We start from the raw sequence: 24,967 nt of genomic DNA on the forward strand, positions 1-24,967 counted from the left end.
TGCAAATATAAAGCTTGTAAAACACGAGCTCAATGTGATAGCAAAATGACTTTGAATTTTGGAAGTTGGTCATATAGCATAAAAATCTGGTTTGGATTCATCACAGTCAGGTTTGAGAAAGCTGTCACGCTTTGCAAAAGGATTCGCTTCACCCACATCTGATAGATCACGTCTGCAGTGCCTGCAACCACGGCGTGGCTAATTCCTGGCATTGAGGGCCAGGGGTCACTTTGATCCACCCTTTAATCTCAGATTTAACTAGAACCTGTCATTCTGGTAGAGGAGGAGAAGTGATTTCACAGACAGACAACTCAAATTCTTTAACATCGTTGTTGATAGGAAAAAGCAGGTGCATGAGGACCACTTACGCTTAATGTGTTACTCGGCATTTCATAGGATCTTATATCATGGCATTATGTGCTGTGTGGTTTCCATCTTCAATATTGCTCGATAGGGAAGTGTAGGTAGAGGCATTTATCTTTGGGGGGTGTGAGGATCCTCTCCCTTTTATTACTTTGATAGATTTTTAAATAATTTACCTTTCCTGAGTTCTGCTGTGTTTGCCTTATTCTCTATAGGAAGTTTTGAGCTGTTAGAGATGAAGACCATGTATTATTTTTAGAAGCACAGATCTCAGTGAACAAAGAGACTTTAGGGGATTGCTAGGTTCAACTTTTCCCAGGGTGGGGCTAGCTTTGATATTATTTATAGATGGACCTCTGTCCTCTGTTGACAGTGAACCCTATGAGCATGGTTGTCCCCTAGTGAGACAAGTCAAAGAATTGAAGTCATTTGACCTAGCCAGCACCTGCTGCCTATGATTCCTACCTGCTTATTTAAGTATGGACCAGCTCACAAGCTTTCTTTTGAATCTCCTCCCATCCCATTCCCAGGGTAATATTTTCCTTATCATTTCTCACAGGCAGTTGATATGGTTGATTCCTATGAGCATGGAGTGTGGAGATCTGCTTTTGAAATGTGGCTCTATTACTTACTACTTACTTGGGTTGTTTATACACCTTTTGGTGCCTCACTTTCATAATCTGCAAAATGGGAATAATAATTGTACTAATCTGATATAGTATCTGAAATGATATGCATAAAGTACTTATAAAATGCCCAGCACACATGAGATTTTGTATTAGCTGTTGCAGTCATTACTTTTATAGCATGTTATCTTCATTTTGGTATTGTCTTTGTTATCATGTGTAGAATTATGTATCATTCTCCAGATGTGGCACAGCTGGCATGAAGCATTAAGGGACTTCTCACTCTCCATTCAGCATGCTTTCCTTATGTGCTTATTATAGACCAGGCACAATGAAGACATGAGCTATGATCAAAAGGGCAGTCAAAGGCTTTCTTGGGTTTGTCTTTGTTGGATGGATGTTTTGTTCTTTGGTTTCTGTTTCCTCTCTGATCTTCTGCTTGGTGTGACCTGTGGTTGAGTAGGGAGTCAGGGGGTCTCTACTCAAGTTGGAGCTGGACTTCTGGTGGCCCACGAGGCCTGTGGTAGAGCAGAGGGTCTCAGCCTGAGTTGGGGGCTGGACTTCTGGCAGTCCATGTAGTCTCTTGGATTTTGAAGCAGATTGTTTACTGGAGTCTTTATACAGGTGTGGGAAGGGTGGAAAAAACCTTCCAGGAAACCCAGGGCTTTGAGAAACTTGCAGCAATGAGAAACTGTTACCATCTCCCCTCGAGAGGGAAATGGAGCAAACAGCACCTTTGCAAGCTGGCTTCTCACTACTTGCCAGCTTTCTTGAGTGTGGTGCTAATACTACTAATAGTGTCAGATGTCATCACTTTCTACTCACAAGCCACATCCTTCTGTTGACCATGGGATGTTTGCAATCCTTGCTTGTGTCCTTGGGACATTTTCACCTGAGATGATTCTCTTTCACCTTTATGCAAAAGATTCTTGTACTGTAAATGTAGGCTGTTCTGTACAATCCTGCTCATTTAAAAATGATGATCAATCAAGCATATTTTATAATGTCATTTGGTTTATCAGTTGTCCTGTTTCTACTCTATACCACGTACAATCTGAGTAGTGGTCAATTCTATGATGGCACTCCATCCATCTCAGTTAAGTTAACCTCTGAGCACCTGTTATGTAAGATATATATGTGTGATATATGTAAGATATATATATATATATATATATATATATATATATATATATATAAAATGTATATATATGTGTGTGTGATATATGTAGGATATCTATATCTATATCTATATCTATATCTATATCTATATCTATATATGGGATATTCCCTGAACAAGTTACATCAGCACAGGTCAGGTTGGGATAGAAGTGCATATCGATGTTGGTTTTGTGTTACCAGCGATGTCTTACTAAGGATGACCAGCAGACAGCTGGGCATGCTGTCTTATAACTCAGAAAGCATCCTGGGCTGGACCTATGGATGTGGGAGGAATAGGCACATAGAGAATGATTGAAAGAATGGGAAAATATGAGATCACCCTGGGAGGGTGTTGAATTGGAAATAAATGGGTTAAGCAGAGAAAATTCAGGAGAAACTAACACCTAAGAGCTAGGAGAAAACTGTGAATTTTTGGAGCACCACAAAGGCGGGAAATGAGGAGAAAATGTTATGTGTCAGAAACCAACTCACAAAGTTCCAAGCAAAAGAAGTAGGCATTCCTCTCGAGACTACTGCTGCTGCGAAGTAAAATAACCACTATGCAGTGTCCATTGACTTTATTAATAATGCCATAGGCCCTTGATGGTTTTTCTGAGATCAAAAGGATTCTCATAAAAATCAGATCATGGTATGTGTAAGATTGTGAGGGATGAGAAAATAGAAGCAGTAACAGAGTCTTTAAAAGAATTGGTTACAAAAAGGACAGAGATACATAGTTGGGCTGGACCGAGTTATGGGACTGAGGCTGTATACCTCAAAGCAGATGATTAAATGTGTTAAATACTGTCAGAGAGAAGACAATGAGCAGGCTAGAATAAGATCTCTCTACAAAGAGACTGGGGGATATCTGCTTTGTGAGGCTACTGAGAAGACTGAGGGATTTGGGGTTCAAAGCACGGAATTAATCTTAGATAGATGGAGCCAGTGTGCTGCCCTCTGGTAACAGGGAAGAATAGAATTCATGTGGAAAAGGGAGCTTGAAATGCAGCCATGTCCTTACATGGCTATGATCAATTTATTTACTTTTCTATGTGTGGAGCTGTGTGTGTGTGGGATTGTTCAGTCTCTTTGAGTCTGTAAAACTACATTGTGTATCCAGATGTAGAATAATTAGAAAAGCCCAGGATACTTTCTTGTTATTTTTTTTTTTCTGTCTTATAGACAGGGAGATTAAGAAGGACTTTGATGCATTATTAATACCAAGATATGCTACTTTTCAGTTTAAAACTTCTTATGTGTATTAGTGTTTTGCCTGCATGTATGTGTGTGTGCTCAGTGCCCATAGATGTTAGAAGAGAATGCCAGATCCCCTGGGACTGAAGTTATAGAGGGTTAGATGGTGAGCCACCATGTGGGTGCTGAAAAGTGAATCTGAGTCCTCTGCAAGAGCAGTGAGTGCCTTTAACTACTGAGGCAACTCTCCAGTCCCATGATATATGACTTTTAAATAATTGTCTTGTCTACAGATACATTTTGAATGTAGGACCATTCATGTGATCAATAATCTCTAGGAAATATTGTGTATTCAAAGAATACCCATAATAAGAAAATCTCTTATTAATGTAGTTTAAATTGTCAAATTTCTTCTGAGCTCAGGTTGCTCCCTGAATGGAGGTCTTTTCTATGCTGGTGTTCCAGAGTACATAACCAAATATAAATTAATCTTTTCTACAACCTGGACATTCTTCTCTAATATCATCACCCCAGTTAATGGCTTCACCATACCAAGTAGCAAGCCCAGTATCGGACATGACGTATGCCTTTACTTCTCACATCCAGATAGCTGTCCAAGCTTATAAATACCACATTGAAATGTCCCTGGGATCTTTCCATTATCTCCCTTAATTCTTTATTCTTCCTTGGAAGGAGTGTAACAGCTCTCTCCTTGATCTTTCCTTGTGCCAAGTTTTCCCTTCTCTGCTTCACTTTTCAATTTGCTTTTAGAGTTATGTTCCAAAATAACAAACAACAAATGTACCAGCTCATATCAAGCCTTTACTTAAAAACATCTAAGTGACGTAATGGGACCTATTATCATGCATAATTAGTAAACACCAGTAAAGACATAAAAATAAGAATATTTAAACAATCTAACAAATTTCAGTGTTACTCAGAATAAAACCCACCTCGCCTGCCAAGAAGTCATTCCTGTTTCCAGTCACAAGTCACCCTGAGAAGTCACTCAAATTTTCCCCAGTTCCCTTCACTGGACTCCAGGAGATGGTTGGAGTGTGGAGGCCTGGAGCACACCACTGCTGAATGTGAGCTCTGAGAGCTCAGTGATGCTTCTTCCTGAGGAGTTTTTTCTCCCTCTTACCTTTCCTAGAAACTTTGCTCCTCCATGGACAGACCCCGTGTATCATGATTCCCATGACCAGGTGAGCTGGTTTTTATTGCCAGTTTGACATGGCCTAGAGTCATCTGGGAAGAGAGAACCTCAGTTGAGTAATGGCCCAGATTGGACTGGCCAGTGGCCGGATCTGTAAGAGATTAACTGACTATTGATATGGGAAGGCCTAGACCTCTGTGGGTGGCACTATCCCTAGGCATGTGGGTCTGTCTGGGCTGTATAAGACAGCTAGCTGAGGATAAGCCAGTGAGTGAGCAAGAAGCATTCCTCCATGGTTTATGCTTCAGTTTCTGCCCTGACATCCCTAAGTGATGGATTATGACCTGGAAGTACAAGTCAAGTAAACTCCTTCCTCCCAAAGTTGGTTTTGGTCAGAGTGTTACAGCAAAAGTGAAAGACAAGTAGGGTGTCAGGGGAGGCTGGAGCATTTACCTCTGGGGTTTTTAACATGTTACAGTTGGTCTCTATGTAGGTTGAGTAAGTATTGTGGCATCTAAAAATTAAATTTTGGAATATTTACACACATATAACAATGCATATCTTGGGAATGGATTAAATATAAATATAAAAAATAAATATAAATCCCTTTGTGTTTCTTATATATCTTATACATATAAATATAAAATCCCTTTGTGTTTCTTATATATCTTATACATATAAATATAAAATCCCTTTGTGTTTCTTATATATCTTATACATATAAATATAAAATCCCTTTGTGTTTCTTATATATCTTATGCACATCGCCTGAAGGGAGTTTTAGACCTGTCACCTGAGGTCACATGTAGAATTTGCCTCCTAATCATCACAACAATCCTCCAAATGCTTCTGGATTTCAGGTTTTGAGACTAGAGATATTGAGACTGTGTGGTATCTACCAGTGCATACAATGCTTCCCGTGTCCCTTGCTTTCCTCTGAAAGCTCTGTGCATTACAGGGATTATTTCATTTGATTGTTGTAGCTGCTCTTTGAAGAAGGTACACCATTTCTGTTTTATAGACATACAAACCCAGGCTGGAGGCCCAGAGGAGTGTGTGTGCGATCTTTCCTGCAGTAGGTGTTGGAGTCTGAACCCAGCAGTCTGGCGCCTGCACTGTGTGGCTTTTAGGGTTTTACCACTTCTTCCTCCCACTGGCTTTTAAAGATTTTTAATGGGTCCCACCACCCCTACACTGTTAACTCCCAGAGAGAAGGAACAATGCTGGTTCTGTTAGGAACAGTAAAACAATGCCAGTCAGGGAGTAAGGCGCAGGAAAGTGTCTTTAGCACACCAAATAGTGTGAGATCAGTCTAGGGCTGTGTGGTTCTAACAAGCAAACTATTTTCTCCCTTTTTACTGGAGTTGGAAAAAGAGTATTTATATTCAAGATTTATTTATTAAGGCCATTTTCTTTTGCACTAAAATAAGGTGCTAGCCAATAGCCAGGGAGACTGATGTACTTAGGTGGTCAAAATTGGACAGTTCCCCAAAGTCTGCCCCTCTGTCACTTTGTTATGGGGTTGTAAGAATCCTTTGTTCTCTCAACTGTTAATTCAGAAAACCTAGAAATGCCTGGGGGAAGTATATGCATTTGTCCACTTACTGTGGATTATTTATTGAGTCCTTCCTACTTTAAGGTACTTTTTATTGCTGACGTGTGAAGAGAAGCAAGTGTGCTAACGTTTGAAATGACTCACTCCAGGGTACATCCAAGTGCAGCTCAGATCTCAGGACAGGCCTAGCTCATTCCCACTTGTATTTTCCCTTGACAGCTTCTCCACCCCATGCTTTTTAATGCCCAAGAATGGTCCTCGGGCCAGCTCCTTGGTACTGCCCAGTTTTTGTTGTAGCTTTGTGTCTGATAGTTTCGTATCTCTTAGTCAGAGATATTTGGAACCTGTCATTTTGACTCAGTACTTTTTGTAGGGTGGGACATTCTGACCCAGTGCTATTTAATTTGCAGCCACGAGTTTGAACATAATGTACAAGGAAGATATACTTACCACAATTCCCAGGCTCATTCTGTCCCTGTGGCTCTCACCCTGGGGTACAGATCACAGAAGGCTAGAAATGATAGATAGGTATGGATGATAGACAGGGTAAGGGTCAAGGGTAGTTGAATCCCCAGGGAAAGTTGAGTATAGACGTGTTTCACAAATTACTGGGAAATAAAAAAGAGTGAGTTTTCCGTGTTAGTAATAAAGTCGCTTTATCCTGTTCTCGTTTCTGTCTACCTGGGGTAATCTAGAGCCGCATCCAAAATCCTAGAGCACAGCACTAGGATTCTCAGGTTGAAATTTGCTTTTAAAATTCAGAAAGTGGGACTAGAGAGAGAGCTCAGTGGTTAAGAGCACTGGCTGCCCTTTCAGAGGACCTGGACTCAGTTCTCAGCCCCCACAGAACTGCTCATAACCACCTATAACTACAGCTCATGACTTGCTGTAATTCCAGGGGCCCCATCATGTTCTTCTGGCTTCTACAGGCACTGTACACGTGTGGTACACAGACACACATACAAGCAAAACACCCACACCCATTAAATAAGTAAATAAAATAAATCTTTAAAAATAAGAGAAAATCCAGAAAGCATTTTGATGGTTTGTTATCTGCTCTTTGCACATATATTGGGGGTGGGCTGTTCTTTTTTTCTTATTCTTTGTATGTCTCTGTACTTCTGGAAGTTTAATATATGGAAACTATCTTTTAAAAAGATAGCCTAGAGAATTTTGGTATAAAAAAAACTAGTTTAAAAGATAATTTAGGGGGCTGGAGAGATGGCTCAGAGGTTAAGAGCACTGACTGCTCTTTCAGAGGTCCTGAGTTCAATTCCCAGCAACCACATGGTGGCTCACAACCATCTGTAATGAGATATGGCACCCTCTTCTGTATACATAATTAATAAATAAATTTTTAAAAAAGATAATTTAGAAAATGGTGTTATGTAAAATAGTACTTGTTTTGTGCTTGGGTGATGACACATCCCTTTATTCCCAGGATTTAGCAGGCAGAGACAGGAGGATCCCTGTGAGTTGAAGATTAGCTTCATCTATAAGGTGAGTTCCAGACCAGCCAGAGCACACAGTGATACCTGTCTCAAAACACAAACAAAAAGCAAAAACAATAAAAATTAAACCCTAAAGAGTATTGGCTTCCACATACGTGATAATATGAAGGACATCCACTACTCGGTCGTAGTAATTTTGAGATATTTGTGGCTGTGTTTTTCTGTTCCTTCAAAAGCCATACTTTGACTTGGGGCTCTTCTACTGCCATTAAGAACATGTAAGTGTGCAGAGGAGAATGTGCCGTATGGTTTCTAAGCTTGCTGGAGGAAGATTTTACCTTTAATGCACAGTGATGATGTTTTAGTACGTTGACCCTTTTTCCTTCAGAAGGTGACTTAAGGTGGCAATGTGAAGGGCTATGGAAGCTCAAGCTTCTAATCAATACTGGAGAATGGGTTCGTAGGAAAAGACAAACTATAATATTGACAGTCAAGATATTTATTCATGCTCAGTTCTCCAACCTCTTAAAACTATATTGTGCTTGCCTTTTTTGTTCATATTTTTTTAAATTTTTGCAATTATGATATAATTACAGCATTTCTTCCTCCCTTTCCTCCCTCAAAACTCTCCCATATACCTTCTTTGCTCTCTTTCAAATTCATGGCCTCTTTTTTCATTAATTGTTATTGCAGACATAGCTGTATATACATATTTACTCCTAAATGTAAAGCTGCTCAGTCTGTATGTTATGTATATGTTTTAGGGCTGACTCTTGGGTATTGGATGACCATGTGATACGCTCTCCACTGGGGAGTACAATTCCTCCCGTCCTTAGCATTTCTTGGTTGCCTGTAGCTGTGTATGGTTGGGGCCTCGTGGCCTTTCCTCTGGCCACTTTGACATGTCTGTTGGTGTCTTGCTTGTTCAGCTTATGTTTTGGAAGTCATGTCAGTGAGACTTTGTGGGTGTAATTTCTAACATTACTAGGAGACACAGTACCACAGAAAATTCATTGGTCTTTGGACAACGAGAGAGTTACTATGCCCGGTCCCGGGAACCTAGTTAACTATTCCGTGCTGGCAAAGTCATGGTTCTAGGAGAGCCTGGACCAATATTTTACAAACCAGCACAATCCCGAAAACAATTGAAACATTTGTTCTTATACCCATAGGTGAGTTTGGTCTTCACCCCTTATCAAGGAAACGTCTCTTTGCAGGAGAATGAGACCACTTCCGAAAAACACAACCAATCAAAAATGCCGAGATGTGGACCCAGTCCTAGTGGATACTTCCACAAAACATGCTTGAACTGAATTCATACCTAACATTGCAGAAGAGGGAATGGGAAGATTGTTGGAAGTAACAGAGAGGGAAACAGCAAGACATACATGATCCTTAGGGAGCAAGAGGGACGTAAATACAGAAGGGAGTTAAATGCAATAAACGTGTCTGATAAAACTATAAGGAACCATGCTATCAACTATTTACATTAAAAATCCAACTCTACAATACACACAATTCTGTGTGTAAATATACATAAACAGTTTTAATGAACTTTTCTCATCTGGGCTGACAATGTTCCCTCCAAGAGCAAAAGACCACCTAACAAAAACGCGATACCAGACGTGAGAAGCCTTCTCTTGAATTGTCCAGCACTCTCCAAGAGACTCCCATAGCATACAGCCCATTGCTAGCACCCTTAGTTTGCCCCCAGGGGAAGAAGGCATATCCCTGTTGCTGAAGACACCATGCACTCCAGAAATGGCCCAGAGAACTTGGAGCTGGAACTGACCTGAATGTCTGCTCCCTGAGTAGTAGCTTTTGCTTTTACTACCATGCAGGCTTCCAAAGGAGGGGAGCCATCAAAATCCTACGTAACTAGGATGCTTACAAACCTCCGCAATGACCAGCATGGCACAGTAGCACTTAGGGTGCAGTACTATCTTTCTGGCACCAATACAGTGTCTAGCTGGCATCCATTGGATTGCACAAGCTGGCTGGATAGATTCTCACGACTCTCAGCCTCTTGGCAGAATTCTCAGGCTCATAGGTCACGATGACTTCTTCCCATGCCCTGAAAGAGGGCACGGAGATGAAGTCAGCCCCATCAGCATCTTGGAAATTCCTGAGTTCCCTTTTGGAATGACACAGTACCGTGTTCTGCAGCAGTTACAGCAAGGGGCGTCATTTCAAGTACATTTAAATACCGTTTACTTTAAAAATAGTGTTTTGGGAAGCGGCGAAGGCTCATTTTTGGTAGAACATGGGCTTCCCAGAGTTTCCGTAGGGATCTCTGCTGGGAATAGGATGCCATGTGCACGATTCAAAGTTCTTATCCCTTTCTCACATATAAACACAGGTCCCCAGTCTATGGGAAGAAGGTTACCTTGCTGCTGAACAGAAGGCAGCTCCTACACCATCCTTCCCCTGCCTACCCCTCCCTTCCTTTCTCTTCCTCCTTCCTGGCCCCTTCTCAGCAAGAAGATGCTCCTAGCAACATCTGGGATAAAAAAACTGGCTCTGGATTCAGATGTCCTCCTGTCAGGTCCCACGGCTGGTCCGGTTTGGGTTTTTATTGTTGAGGCTTTTTTGGTTGTTGTTGCACTTCCTTGAGGGTGGGAGGTGGGAGGGGCTGTGCTTCCCCCAAGCTCCAGGCCTTATCCTCTGACAGAGTTCCTCATCTATCACCTACAGTTCTGCAGTGTTGCCTCTTTTGTGGTCTCTATTCCCTCAGTTGTCTGTTAACTGAGAGAAATAACCACGTCCACCTATAGAATTCTTAAGATTGGATGTGTGATTGCATGTAGAGTTCTTAGAGTGGTGTCTTTGTAAGTAAGGGCCATTGTTACACTGCCCTGGTGCTTGCTGGGAATAATCTGAGCCTTGCTGGCTCTGAATCTCTCTCTCTCTCTCTCTCTCTCTCTCTCTCTCTCTCTCTCTCTCTCTCTCTCTCTCTCTCTCTAGAAGATCAACCATATCAGTGAAAGTGCCTACAACAGACTTGGGCCAGCACCAGCATTTGGAAAAAAGCTAACTATAGTGGCATTGATGGCATATAGTTCTCAGATGGGCATATAGTTCTTAAGTATTCTAATTCCTAATAATCGACATATATTCAAGGTCAGTCTTCTTCTCAGTCCAGCTCTGCAGATGCAAAGCATTTCTTAACAAATGATGCATACCACCTTCCCAATGGTAGAAGGAGTGTACTTTTCTATCTCTCCAGCACTGCTCACACTTCTGAGCACACAGCAGACATGTAAACACTTGCTAATTCATAACTGTAGCACAGCATGAAAGGCCTGGACTGAAAAAGAAGGGGAAGGAGGAGTCCATTCCTTCTCTGCAGAACCTAGAACATTCACAGATTAATTTTACCTGCTTAGAGAGATAGAATCAATTACCAAACAGCTCTCTCCCTCAAATTAATAGCCACGTATTGCATCTTCTAAATGTTGATCCCTTTCGACCACTAGTGTTCTCATATGTTGTGGGAAAAGCCACCTGTTACTGTGGTCTTGGGTAAGCAGAGCCAATACTGTGGTCTGGCATGGCCTCTTCTCCTCATGAAAAGGAGGCCTTTCAGTGAATGGAGGAGCTGGCCTGATGATGTAAGACGCTAATGGGAGTGTCCCCTGACAGTGCAGTAGCCGTGTAGATAACTGTATGGGGTAGACACTGGCGACTGTTGCACCAAGTTCAGTACTGCATCCTCATGCTAAGGATGCTTCACTCTTAAGCTTCTGGTGAGGACATTTTTGAAAGGAAGCGTTCATATATACTCAAGGTCAAACCAGTGAGCTATAGTTTACAGGGATAAAATTTCTTATAGAAAACAGTCTCATGATGCAAAGACCAGCATGATGTGTTCCTGAGCATTTCCGACCGCCCCAGAAGAATCTACGAGTAAACTGTAACTGTGAATTGGTCCTTTTATGAGAGCAAGTTTTATGTGGTGTCATCAGATTCAAGTCAGCAGCATCACCTGGTGCCTTTTGGGGTGTGAGCATTTTCTTGGATGAGGCCTCTCTGCACAGCACTCACTGTCAGCGCTGGAGGACAGCCATTGCTCTCTCCCAGCAGCTGTTGTCACCGCCGCCGTCTCAGGAGAAGCAGCAAGTTTAGCCTGAGGATTCTGTGATATGCTCACCATCGGCCACCACGGCAATGCTGCTGATAGGGGGATGGCAGCTGAGGGCAAATGCCACGGAATACGCTCCCTCCAAGCTTGAATTAGTGTGCTGCAGCTGCATGGAAACAAGTTTGAAGATGATGACCTTTGCAGCCCGTGTTTCAGACATAGCTGCCTGTGTAATGCACGTTTAGGCTATTTGGAAACAGTGGTAATTAGCAGCACACCGCCCTACACACACACACACACACACACACACACACACACACACACACACACACACACACACACACACACACTCCCTGACACCTGCTACAAGGAAACATCGGTTTTTCTTGCAGCAATCCCCAACTGCCAAAATGACGTGAGTGTGTTAGCAATGGTGACACGTTGACTAAGCTTTCGAACTGGATGGGAACGGGGCATTTCATGACTGTGCTGTTGTTTTGTAGGTGGCTGCTACAAACTGCGCTCTGTTTAGTTGAATAATTGCTAGCTTGATTTCATGTGTTTCTTTATTGGGCACTGAAGATGTTATGGTGACCTTTTGGCTGGAAATTGTGTTACCTTTGTAAGGCAGAGTTTTTCTTCTAAGTTGCTCTGTTATTGAGCCTCAAGAGTCCTAGCACAGCTCTCTCTCCCTCCCTCCCTCCTCCCCCCTCTCTCTCCCACTCTCTCCTTCTCTCCTTCTTTTCCTCCATCCTTCCCTCATTATATTCCTTTTGGATTTTCCAAAACAGAGTTTTAATTATTTTGGTATGCAGGTAAATACACACACACACACACACACACACACACACACACACACACACACACATACACACACACATACACACACACATACACACACATACACACACATACACATACATATGCACATACATACACACACATGCACACACATATACACACACACACATACACACATACACACACACACACACACACACACACACCTACACACAGACACTTAATTCTACATGATGCTCTTTGGGGGGTGGGCATTCATACAGACATTTTATCTTCCTTTTCTAGTCCACAGCAAAGCACACCGAATGTGAAAAGAAGCAGAAAAGATTAGACAATGAATCAGCATGAAGAATGGGGAAGAGTTTGTGTAAATTGGATCTCTTTACTGGCTTGTAAGTCTTTTGATAAAAGTGGTGTAGCCAGAATACTTAATTTACCTCAATTAAGAGTGATTGCTCTGGCTATTGTTGCTTGGGATGGGAACAAGTTACTCTACAATTGAGCTAATTGCACCCTCTGATTTGGCTCTTTGCTCTGTGCTTTTCCTTTTGTTTATGTAAATGATCTGCACCGTACAGTCAATGCAATGCCCCCTCCTCTTTCTTCCTGTGTTGATTGTTTTTCTTTATTTTAATTCTACACTTTGGTGATTGCCATGATCTCCTAAATCATTGCTCAAGCCAACTACAAAAATGGCAGCTGTGTATGATGATGACCTCAGAGCTGCCTAATGAATGAGTCAGTGGCTCCATGGTGTGGACCTGAGTGCCCCTGCAGGTCCAGGGAAGAGAGGCATCAACAAAGTGGGGATGTTGGGGCATGGCCTTACTTCAGGGATGCCCTAGAGATGATCACCATCGTCATTGTCAGCTCACAAGCTCTGTGTTTATATTATATGCTATGACAGAAAACAGAGATGCTGGCTGCAGAAGTATATGTAGTTTATTCTAGTACCAGTTCAGAGCCAATGAATAGAGTAGTTAAAAATATCCCTGCTGTTTCAAAATTCCTTCTCTGTGCTAGAGATATAGACTATATAGATATCGAGTATATGGCAATCCTTAATCTGTGACCATTCAGAAGGATGAAGGAATTAGTTGCAAAACCTAGGTTAGATTATGCCTGGAGCATATGTTGAGGAGGGAAGAGGCTAATGTGGCTGGCTGGATGTAAGTACCAGTTAGCACTTATTGAATATTAAATAAATGTAACAGCTATTGGAGGTTTATTGTGTTTATTATTAAACCGTTTGTAGAGATTAATCCTCACAATGGACTCATGAGGTACAGTTACCATCTCTATGTCTAGATGAGGAAATGGAGGTGAGGAGAAGTTAATTAACTTGACTAAGGTCACCCAATAGTGAGGCACAGAATGGTACCCGGGCTGTTGGTGGCCAGGGTTCAAGTTGTTTCCTTAACCACTTATAAAGAGCACAAGGGGGTTTGAAGTGATGCTCACTTACTCTGAAGAGCACCCCAGGTCAATGTGAGAGCTTTTCATTATTTATTAAATCACCTCATTTGTGAACATTGGTTTTGTTAATATCACTTACTAATTCATTAGCAAATATGTATAATATGCCAGTAATTTGAACTCTGTGTCACATTGTTATAAGTGCCATAAACCAACTCCAACTGGCTTAAGGAAAATGCCAAATATAATTGGACAAAGGCCAAGAATAGCTGATTCCAGGCATGAGCACATTCAGATGCCTAAGTGACACCAATGGGAATTTCTCTTTGTTTTTCCTATTATATGCTCACATTTTCAAGAACTTTGATTTTGCTCTACAGTAGGATCCTCCTATGAAATTGGAAACTGGGCACTGACCGACTGACTTGTAAAAAGAACTTGTCTTTATCTAAATTCAAAGCAACCCCCTGGAATTGACCTTTACTGACCCAGTGTGGTCAAGTAGCCACCCATGAATAAATCACAGTGCCTGGAGATTTGAGCATGTTGACTGAGCAGGCCTGGGCACTGATTAGGGTCACCCAAACTCTGGACCAGGAGTGTGGAGGGCTGTTCTCCAAAGAAAGGTCACAGAAGACAGACAGGACCTAAGCAAACTTAAGGACCGCTGTCCAGGACTCCCTCCCTCCTCCCTCCCCCGCCCAGCTTCCCCACTCTTATTTCTTCCTATTTTTTCTCATGTCCTTTGTCTCTTAACTCTTACATTTTCCTCTCAATTTCTTAGTTTTTATTCTTTGACTTTGCAAGGCAGGAATTTATTGGTATGGGAAAAACTTACAGAGCATATTGAGAAGGAGAAGAGAGAAAATAATTTTTGAACAAAAGTTAAAGGATTTTATAGAGCTCTGTGTGCCGTTTCAGGACAATGCCTTTCAGACCTCATAGAGACTATACCTTTGTTTTATAAAAGTATATAAAATATCTACTGTATACGGACTAGCTACTGTGGGCTTTCAAATAAAGATAATGAATTAGGTAATGAATTAGGTAATCAATTAGGCAATTGATGACTCTTTGAGAATAAGGGATTGGTTTATTAATATCTGCAGAAAATGAGTCCCAGTGGGTTAGTGTAGCACTGTCTGAATCTTGCCAATAACAATAACAACAGTGTCATAGCAACAGACTTCTCCAGCATCACACTCTGACATCATAGGGGCATTGCTAATTAAACTATTTCTTTACAAAAATGTGGAGCGTTAGCTATAGATTTGGTAACATTTCATGAAGTTCAAACCAAGGTATCCTCAGTTCTGCCTTCCCTTTGGACAAGGGACAGACTAAAACTGATTGCCCAATTTTCATGCAACCTGTTTTTGACAATTTAAATTTTGTTTCTACTCAGCTCAAGCAGAGTAAAGTATCAGCTTAGGCAAATTTAGCTTGGTACCTGAAACCTGCTTACATTTATGGGGATTATAGCTGCTTGAATACATTTATTTCAAGGATTAACAAGGCGATTTAGCTCCCTAGCATTCCATTATTACTGTGGTGTGGAACACAAAGCATCCATTGTGTTGGGGAGATAGTCCAGTTTAGCTTTTTAAGTAGATATAACCATCCAAGGGCACCTTTGCAACCATAATCACTGGTCTGTGAAGAGACCATTTCCTTTTTCCTTCTGTCTTTCTTCTGAAAACCTTCTCTGTTTAGCTTTCTCTATTCCTATCTCTGTGGTCCCCACTTCTACTTCATATGTAAGGTATCAAGGTATTAATCTTAAATTGTTTCCATCTTCCCAACCTGCCACAGACCAGTAACATTTCTTCTACCTCTTAGACTGTGCCAGAGAAGACAGCTTGATTCACCTAGACTCAATTAATTACATATTAAAGGAGATAATTTGGAGAGCCAAAGTCAAGCTAAGTCCTGTTACAAGTTAGCTCGTGACTTAGTATGGGATAGATAAAACTAGGCGTGGGTAAGGAAATCACAGAAGCATAAATTCTACAACACATGCATAAATGAAATGTTTTGCTAGCAGAGAGCAGGTTGTGGATACTCCTCTTTGGGAGAGCCATGAACTCATCTCCCTAAGTGCATCTCTGGGTTTCTGAATCGATTTTGTATACATGGTATCCAAAGGCTATTTCTGTTCTGGCTCAGGGGCTGAATGTCATTCCTGACTACCTCACGGGGAACTCATCTTCTAAATACTATCACCTTGTAAAAGGATCATAAGCTCTGTCCTGTTCTGTTTGGGGTTGAGCCTAAATGTAGTGATCTCCTTTAAAACCACAAACCATGCAGCCCGTGGAACTGCCTACGTATGTTGGGAAAAAAAAATGATACTGTCAGTGTGGAATTGCAAGATAAGCAGAGAACCCAGTAAATGACTCAGTGGGAGTTTTCCCCAAGGGAAGGATAAAGAAAAGAGTGCACTGTGTTTTGGCAAAGGGAACTGGTACTTAATATGATTATTGCAACTCTGGGCACTTGGTTTCTCCCACTGGAGAGATCAAATAGGATGAAGGCAGAGCCGCTCTTCCCAGCCTCCATGAGCTCAAGCATCCAACCGAGATGTCAAAATGGCCAACATCCTCAGCAAGGAAAGTCCTTTAATTAATTAGTGCTTGAGCTGGCCACTTGCCACAAAACACCTGACCTTGGTAGCCTATGAAAAGAACTGCAGAGAGCCTGTGCCAGCAACCTGCTGCTTCCCCAAAAGTCTCGGCCAGTGTCCACTTGGCTTGGTGAGAGAGACAGGTGCTGTGTCTTCCTGGTGAGAGTCTTTCATGAGACATTCTTTGGAGAGAGGTTCCTAGAAAAGGCTTTCTTGCAGATTTAAAGATAAGACAAGGAGAAAAGAAAGGGCAAGTGTTGTTGTTTTGTTTTCTTTTCCGATTAGAAAGCATGAAAGTTAGCATCTGGAGCAGGTGAGACACATCTGATGGAAAGCAAGAGCCCTGGCTGAACTTGACCTTGTCGTTATTGCTCTGGAACTTTCAAGGAGACCTGGAGGCTCTCTGACACTATCAGGGTGGTCGGGGATTTGGAGAGGCCACCCCTCTGTCACTCCCTAAAGTGATCTGGGCCTCAGCTGTGAAGGTGTCTCGGAGGAAGCCTCCTTCATGTCTGTAGATATTTTGCATGTGTTGTGCCCCACATACCACCTTCTGCCCAGGTTGCTACAAAGGATTCCCTTTGAAATACTGTCCTGGAGCAGGAGTTGTGTGATCGGATGAGGAATGGCTGTGGAGCTTTTGGTCCTGATCCACCCTGAGACAGCTGCGGTTTTTAGTTTTATTCCTCAGTTACTCTTCATATTAGCATAGAAATACTGCGTGTGTGTGTGCGTGTGTGTGTGCGTGTGCGTGTGCGTGTGCGTGTGTGTGTGTGTGTGTGTGTGTGTGTGTGAGAGAGAGAGAGAGAGAGAGAGAGAGAGAGAGAGAGAGAGGAGAGAGATGTGTATATCACATGCACATGTGGGTGTGGAGGCCAGAGGTTGACATCAGATGTGTTTTTTTAAATGGTTCCTCATCTTCATTTTTGAGACAGGGCCTTCTACTGAACCTGGAACTCATGAATCCTACCAGACTGGCTGGCACGCAAGCCCCAGGGCTCTTCCTGACCCCTCCCTGCTACAGTGCCAGGAGTGCAGGTCACTGCTGGTGTTTTGTGTCTGTGCTGGGCATCTGAACTGGAGTCCTCTGCCTATGCTATAAGCACTTTACCACCTGAATTCTCTCCCCAGCCCTGGAAATACTTTATTACATCCATAAAAATGCTCCTCCTAGCTTTCTAAAGCAGTTTAATGTTTTTTTTTAAACTTCCAAAGAGCGTGATAATGTGCTTTCCCATCTACAAGTAGAGTTGTTAGTTATGGATTTACTGGTGAACATAGGCTCTGCAATATTTATGATATCGGAAGCATCAGGTGGTACCATTTCCAGTTCATTTGTAGCCACCAGATGACTGTAGAGCCGAGTTGCCTGGAGAAAATGCTGCCTCCAGCATGCATTAGTGATGCTAGGTCAGTTGCTAACCCTCTCTGAGCCATGTCTTCTGTTTGTAAATAGAGAGATCATGGTATCTACCTTATGGAGTTGGGGTGCGGTCATTGATGCCAAACCCAAATACCAGGTCCACATGAGAGTCTCTACACTGTTTAAGGATAGTGCTTCCCTTGATCCAAAGACAGATCTGCTCTTTTTCTCCATGGCAAATTACCTACCCTGCACCCAATGGCTAGGCAGAAAAGGGATGCCCGAATTCATTGCTCCTATCAGATAGGGGAGATGTGGATGTTAGAGAAGTTGCTGGCTGCACAGCCATGGCTTTACAGGCTCCTTGTCCTTTTGTTTCCAGATGATTTCACTGTCACTGCTGTTCCTTTGATCCCTCTGTCTCCCTTGGGAAGGGCTTTAAAAATAAATAAGTTATGCTAAGGGACTGGAGAGATGGCTCAGAGGTTATGGAGTGAGTACTGTGCTTGCAGAAGACCCATGCTTGGTCCCCAGAACTCACACCAGGCAGTTCACAGCAGCTTTTAATTCCAGCTCCAGGAAGATCTTATATACTCGCCCTCTGGGGGCATCTGGACTCATATACATAGATGCACACATATGCATAATGAAAATTAATAAAAATAAGGCTTACCAAATAAGTTTTTTAAAAGTTATTTTGGAGTAAAGCTACATTGTTAGCCTATTGTTTGCTCATTGAGTGGCCATAGATTTTTCAATCCAAGGTTTTGCAACTTTCTAAGACTTAGTTGTTTTTTTTTTCTATTTGATCTCCAATCTATTCCCTGCACTATTAAGTAGACCCATTGTTTGTTCACAAAAATTCATAGGCCTTTCATTTTCTTTAATTGAGGTATAGCTTCCATACAGAAGAGGCTCAGATTTGAAGTACTTGAGCTCTGAGCTCTGTGTGTATTTCTGTGAACCATGTGTGTTGAGATACAAACCCAAAGCTCATTAGTTGACTCCTGCCAGCCCCCAAGTAAACAGCCATTTTCAGACTTCCGTCACCGTTAGTTTCTGTCTAGCTTTGAACCTCACGGAAATGGAGTCGTATCATGTCTGTCGTTTTTGCTTTGTCTTGTTTAATGTACCTGTAAGAGTCACCTGTGGAGCTGCACAGACCAGTAATTCCTTCTTTTGCTAACACTGTTCAGTATTCTAAATGATAACTTGTTAATCAAGTCAACGGTCGGTGCACTGCTTATTTATTCACATGTGTGCATGAGTGGGTGCACATGTGTGTATGAGTGGGTGCATATATGTGTGTGTGGAAGTCAGAGGACAACACTGGGTGTGGTTCCTCAGGCACTGTTCACCTTTTCTGCTCCCTTCCCCGGCTCTTTCTATCTCATCACAGGGATTAAGAACATGCACTGCTACACCTAGCTTGCTTGCAAGGCCATCACTGTATGGACTGAACTGTCTCCCTGTAAGGGCCCCGATATTGGTGCAGTTTTTAGTTGCTTAGGTTTTAGGTGAATAACACCACGATTGCTCTTGTACCTATTTTATTAATGGCCTCAAGCTCTCTTTCATCGAGACATATATCCAGGAGTGGAATTTCTGTGTCAGAGAGCATGCGCATTCCTGCCTAGCTTCAGTGGACATCCTCACTGTGTTAGTTCTCTGGCGATCACTTCAAAAGGGAGGCAGTTCGGTTGTTCCTGGACCTGTGTGAGGCAGTGCATCATGGATGAAGGAGTGGAGCAGAGCTGTTCACCTTATAGCAGTGGGGAAGGAGAGAAGGGGTTGGGGTGAGCTGTTTCTTTCTGGGGTACAACATCAGTAATGTATTTCCTCCAACTAGGCCCCACTTTTTACTTTCTACCATGTCCCCCAAATGCTGCCAGATTATGAGTTCATCAAAAGATTGGTCTTCTGATGAAGTCAGAGCCCCCTGGATTCAATGACTTCCCCAGATCCCACCAGCTGGCCATCAAGCCCCTAAAACCTGAGCCTGGAGCAGCATCTCAGATCCCAATAAAACATCAGCATTTTCTAAAGTAGTGTGGTACTGTTGTATGTAGTCTGAGGGGGATAAATTGCTATAATCTAAAGTTCAATGAAGTCACAGGTTCACAATAATGATAATGATAATAATAATAATAATAATAATAATAATAATAATAATAATAATACTTTTATGTTTTCTGAAGTAATGTTCATGGAACCCAGATGAGGAATCTTTGCTCATAGTCCCTGTGACAAACCCTAGTTCCCCTTTGTATACTGCTCTCTGTTCTGGGAGTGCGAAACAGGGTCTGTCTGGGTTTCAAGGAGGTGTGTTGGCTCTCTGGGATTCTTCTTTAGGGTTTTGACTGAGTCCCATCTTCTCAGAGGTCTTTACCTCTCAGCAACCAAAGGACCTCCAGTTCTCTTTGCATCTTAAAGACCTGCCCATGTGAACCTAGGTCACTCTCTTAAAGGCCCAATGATGTAAGCATCTTTCATCCAGAGTCTGTGGGAAAGTGGAGGACATCATTCTCTCCCCTTGGCAGGTTGTTTCCTGGTGGTTCCAGGGGAGCCAGCAGGCTTTGTGCCAGGGGACAGTGATCGGAACCCTGCCTTATGCATGTAAGGAAGCTATCCGAGCACCCCACCCCTCACACACACACACACACACACACACACACACACACACACACACATGCACCCTAGTTGATCCTCATTAAAGCACTGGATGGATTGAGTTTTAGTTCCAAGGTCAGAGAGTCCAGGAAATCCTGTCTGGGAGTCTGGCCTGGCTCATGCTTCAGGGATGGAGTCCTGGGAATGGACTAGATAGGAGAAGGAAGTGGGTGTGTGCTGGTTACTCACTGACTTAGAGGCGGGCTTTAAAAAAAATGTACTTTCAGGGTGTGATAAGATTGGCTAGTTTGACTTAAAGACAAAGGAGCGGCTGACACAAATGTCAGAACACTGAAGAGAATGACCTTCATTCCTCCTGGGGTAGTGTGGTTGGTTGGGAGGTGGGTCAGAACCCAGTCTTCACGCCTTTACACCTCTTTTGTTTAGCTGAGTTCTTTTGTTCAGTTATACTCCTCCACTGAATGTAAAGGAACTGCCTGTCTTACTAGTATATTTGACTGAATATCACAGGTCTCACCAGGCTTGGAGTACAAACATAGACACTGAATATAGATAGTATTGTGTCAACTCCCCGCTTCCATCCACAGCTGAAGACATTTCAATTTCTGGGCAAGTTTCTTACTGTGAGAATTTTTCACATGGACTTCTCGGGACACCACACGCGAGTTTATGAACTGGCTACCTGAGAGAGAGTATGGCTGCCTTGGCTGCCAGTTTTCCATAAGCACCCCACTTTCCTACCTAGGCACCATCACCACACAGCTCTGTTCTACAACCCTGCAAAGTACCACTATGTGGTGATAAAATGGGGAACACCCTCTGCCTGCTTCTGCTAAGAATGTGGGTCCTTAAACCTCCAACCAGCACAGCGTATGCTCAAGATTGCGTAGTTTTGAGTGTGTAATGCCTTTGGCTTCTATTCTTAATGCCGTTGCCATGGATCTCCAACAGCTCCTCCCAGTCTAAAAGGAAATCTGCCTCATTCTCTTACTCCACTATGCTTGTCTGGCTCCTCCTTAACTCCAGTCCTTTTCTCCAGAACACCCCTGTATCAAAACATTTCCCCTCCCTTCCATCCAAAAGTGACTCCTAGGTAACTTAGTTGGTGCACACATACACTCAAGATAGTCAGTTGCTCTTGACTATGAACAGAGAACCTTAGAATCTTAATCTTGGCTGGCCAGAAAATTATGGTAACTGTACCTACCCGCTAGTAAATGGCCTGAAGTCTAAGTTTACAAAACCAGTTTTAGGAAAGTGTGACAAGAAGTTTGAAAAAAATGTTCATCATTTTGTTTCTCCAGGCACTTATCAGTTTCTAGAAGAAATCCGGGTCTGTATTTCTGTGTTCTTCATCTCTGATGTTGCCTGTTTCAGCAGTGTGTAGATTGAAAGAGTTGAGAGAGCCAGAGAATGTGCAGATTCTTACCTTGACCCTCGGTCATAAAAATGGAAGCCAGGTCACTTATTGAACAACCCATCCTTGGAAGCACATGTTCTATGTCAGCATTGTGAAGTTGGTTTGGTCTGCAGATCAACTCCAGTGAGATCAGTGAGTACTGAGGCAACCCACAACCTGGTTGTGAAGACCTGTCATCTTGTTTTGAACTTGATATCATTTTATTACTATTTTAAACAATTGTGAATTAAAGAGAAAAAAAGATGTTGTGTGAAGGAATAGGCACAATTCCAGGAATAAAGGAAAACTAAAATTAGATCGACTTTATGAAAAGTAGCTACTCAAAGCTAGAATCACCTAGAAAACCGTTATGACTAAGTTGGGGTGACTGTGTTCAAGTCACTGTGGCATAATAAAAGGAGCCCTGGAATCTGGTTTCACTATGGATTTGCGTAGTTTGGAGGAAGTATCTTAGTTTCAGAAATCCATTTAACCCTCTGTGTCTTTTGATTCCTTATCTGTGGATTCAATCAATTGCAGGTTGAAAAATATTTGTAAAGTTGTATCTCGATAGGTGCATAGAGTTCTTCCTTTTCTTCACTCTCTCAAGAATGTAGTGCAGTGTTTATAAACTCCCTATGACTTACTGTTCTCAGAAGCAGTCTAGAGATTTTTTAAAGTATATGGGAAGATGTGCCCTTGTTACATGTAAACACTATGCTGTTTTATATAAGGGGCTTGTCCATCCTCAGATATTGCAACCAATATCCTGTGGCTATAAGGAAGACTGGTGTTTCCTTGCTGATTAATGGTTATGATAGATTTTAGACCAGACATACAGAATGTTGTATGGACAGTTTGTCCCCACCACCATGTTTCCTTACGTGAGGGCAGATAAGAGAGGAAAAGGGTCAGATGGGATACCCCTCTGCAGCACCCATGAGGTAGAAGGGCAAGGCAGGAGAAGTCCTGCAGTTTCTGTGAAGGAAGGGTGGGGTCAGTAGCAAGTTGCAATGGAGGAAAAGTTTATTGCGGTTTTTCATCCCTTTCTAATGTCTATGGCAGCATTGTGAATGCACCGTGAGGAACCCTGTGCACATTAGCTTCTCAGGAGCAGGAACAGCACCGCTAATTCTGTCAGGACAGCACATCCTGACTAACCCCTGGAACAGGGCAAGTCTGTTCTAAATGCCCGTAGAGCAATGGATAGATAAATGAGTGGGTCCTCTTGAGGATACAAAGCAATCTCAGATGGATGTGTGCCCACATCTCCATGAACGAATAGGAGACGGCACAGCTCCTATTTGATGACTTTTCAATTAGGTGGCTTTTCAGACCATAAAACACACACAGAGGTGGGCACAAAACAGTTGGAAGTGCACAGCACCATGAAATAGCAGGTAGACCGTTTGTAAGCCTTGCGGCAACTGCTTGTTTGTTTATATACTGTAGGAAGTGATGATGTAAACACAGTTTGAAGACTTCCAAACCACAAAAGAATCTTTTTCCTCTCCACTTTCAGAAAATAAGATGACTTGTGAAACACATCTTGCCACAATGGTAGAGACAGTGCCACACATTGTGTGCTGGAAGAGGGCAGCAGGCCCTGGGGAATGAAGCAGATCTGTGGAAATACTTTGAGATGTGTTGATAAGTTATTTAAAGGCTTGACCTTGAAGCACTTGCAAAAAAAAATTGACTTTAAAGAACTGCCTCTGGCATACAGTGTTGGTGTTCTGATTCTGCTGAAATGTCAATGGATGAATCAGACTAGACCAGGACTTCTAGAACCTTCCATCAGTCATGCTTACTAGAATATTAGCTTCTAGGAAAAACAAAATGGGAGAAATTGTGGTATCATCACAGGTGGGGTTAGGACAAGGCATGGGAGAATGATGTAGTCTAAAGGACTGTATGTTTTCATTTAAAAACAGAAGATCCTATCTGGTCTTAATAGCTACCATAAATTCATTTTATAAGCAGGATGTAGTCATGACTAGAGATATTCTGTTAGGAAATGGGTTTTAAGGGTAAAGAATGAGATGGTTGAATTTCTCAGATAACCCCTTCAGGATCACATCTCTGCAACAAGAGCTGACTGCATGTACCAAAAGCTTCGTCACTTTGGGCTTGGGATAGAGAAGAAAGAATGCCAGACCATTTGAATCGTTTCTTCTTACCTTTCTTACCCACCTGTGTCTGTCTGATTTCATCATGTTGCTTCTCTTCTGCCAGGGAAGTCCTTCATTAGGACTCTAAAACAAGCCACCACTGTGGAAGAACCTTACCCAACTCCCCCCCCCCCAACCCCAGGCTGCATCCTGTTCTTTGTTCCCAAATGTATTACACATGCATTTTAAAGGACTGCATTCATATATATATATATACTTATGGTATACCCTCATGTGTCAAGCAACACAAACACACATATTAATAAGAAAAAACAATTTCCTCTTAGGGGCTTATTGTCAGTCCAATAGAGGAAATAATGTTTGCGGTCAAGAACCTAGAGAAAGAAGGGTGTAGAAGATGTGCTGTGGAGGGAGACTTTCTGGGAAAGGGGGGCTACTGACTACACAGAGAAGTCACCTTAGATGGATAGACCCAGGAGGCCTGAGAGGTGTGTAGGTGTAATTCCAGCACCGTCAATGGTGCTCTGTGCCCTCATCCTCATCTCCCCTTGCCCATGGATGCCGCTCCCTCTGTGGGGCGGCTGGGGAACTGTGGCACTGCCCTTACGGACCCTTGTTTGGCGTCACCTCCAGTGTGTCCCCAGTGCTGTCTCTGCCTGCAATTACTTGAACGTGACTGTCCCATCTCAGCCCTGCTCCTGTTCAAATCATTAATGTGCCGTCTTCAGTCTTCTGAGAATGACGGCTGGAAGTTCCTCATCTAGATGCTTAGAAGTTCCTGAGTGGGTCTGGCCCTCTTTTGGTTCCATGTCTATATTTTCATGCAGCAAGCAGTCGACAGACACATGTCTGTCTAAATAAAAATACTCATGTATATGCCAGGTTGAAGGTGACAGTAGATAAATTATATCTAGATATAATTTGTGCATGCATGGTTAGGGAAAACTTACCAGATGATCCTGTGGGGTTAAACTTTGATCACCACTGCCAAAGATGAATGAGCTGAAACCAATGTGAG

At 42.5% G+C, this 24,967-nt stretch overlaps 1 protein-coding gene across 1 annotated transcript in view; it reads left to right on the forward strand.

The window, feature by feature from the left end:
• Positions 1–24,967, forward strand: part of LOC118591921 — a 395,598-nt gene that overhangs the window by 168,831 nt on the left and 201,800 nt on the right. The window lies entirely within an intron of this gene.

This window comes from Onychomys torridus, chromosome 10 (genome assembly GCF_903995425.1).
Source record: "Onychomys torridus chromosome 10, mOncTor1.1, whole genome shotgun sequence".
NCBI classification, from domain to species: domain Eukaryota; kingdom Metazoa; phylum Chordata; class Mammalia; order Rodentia; family Cricetidae; genus Onychomys; species Onychomys torridus.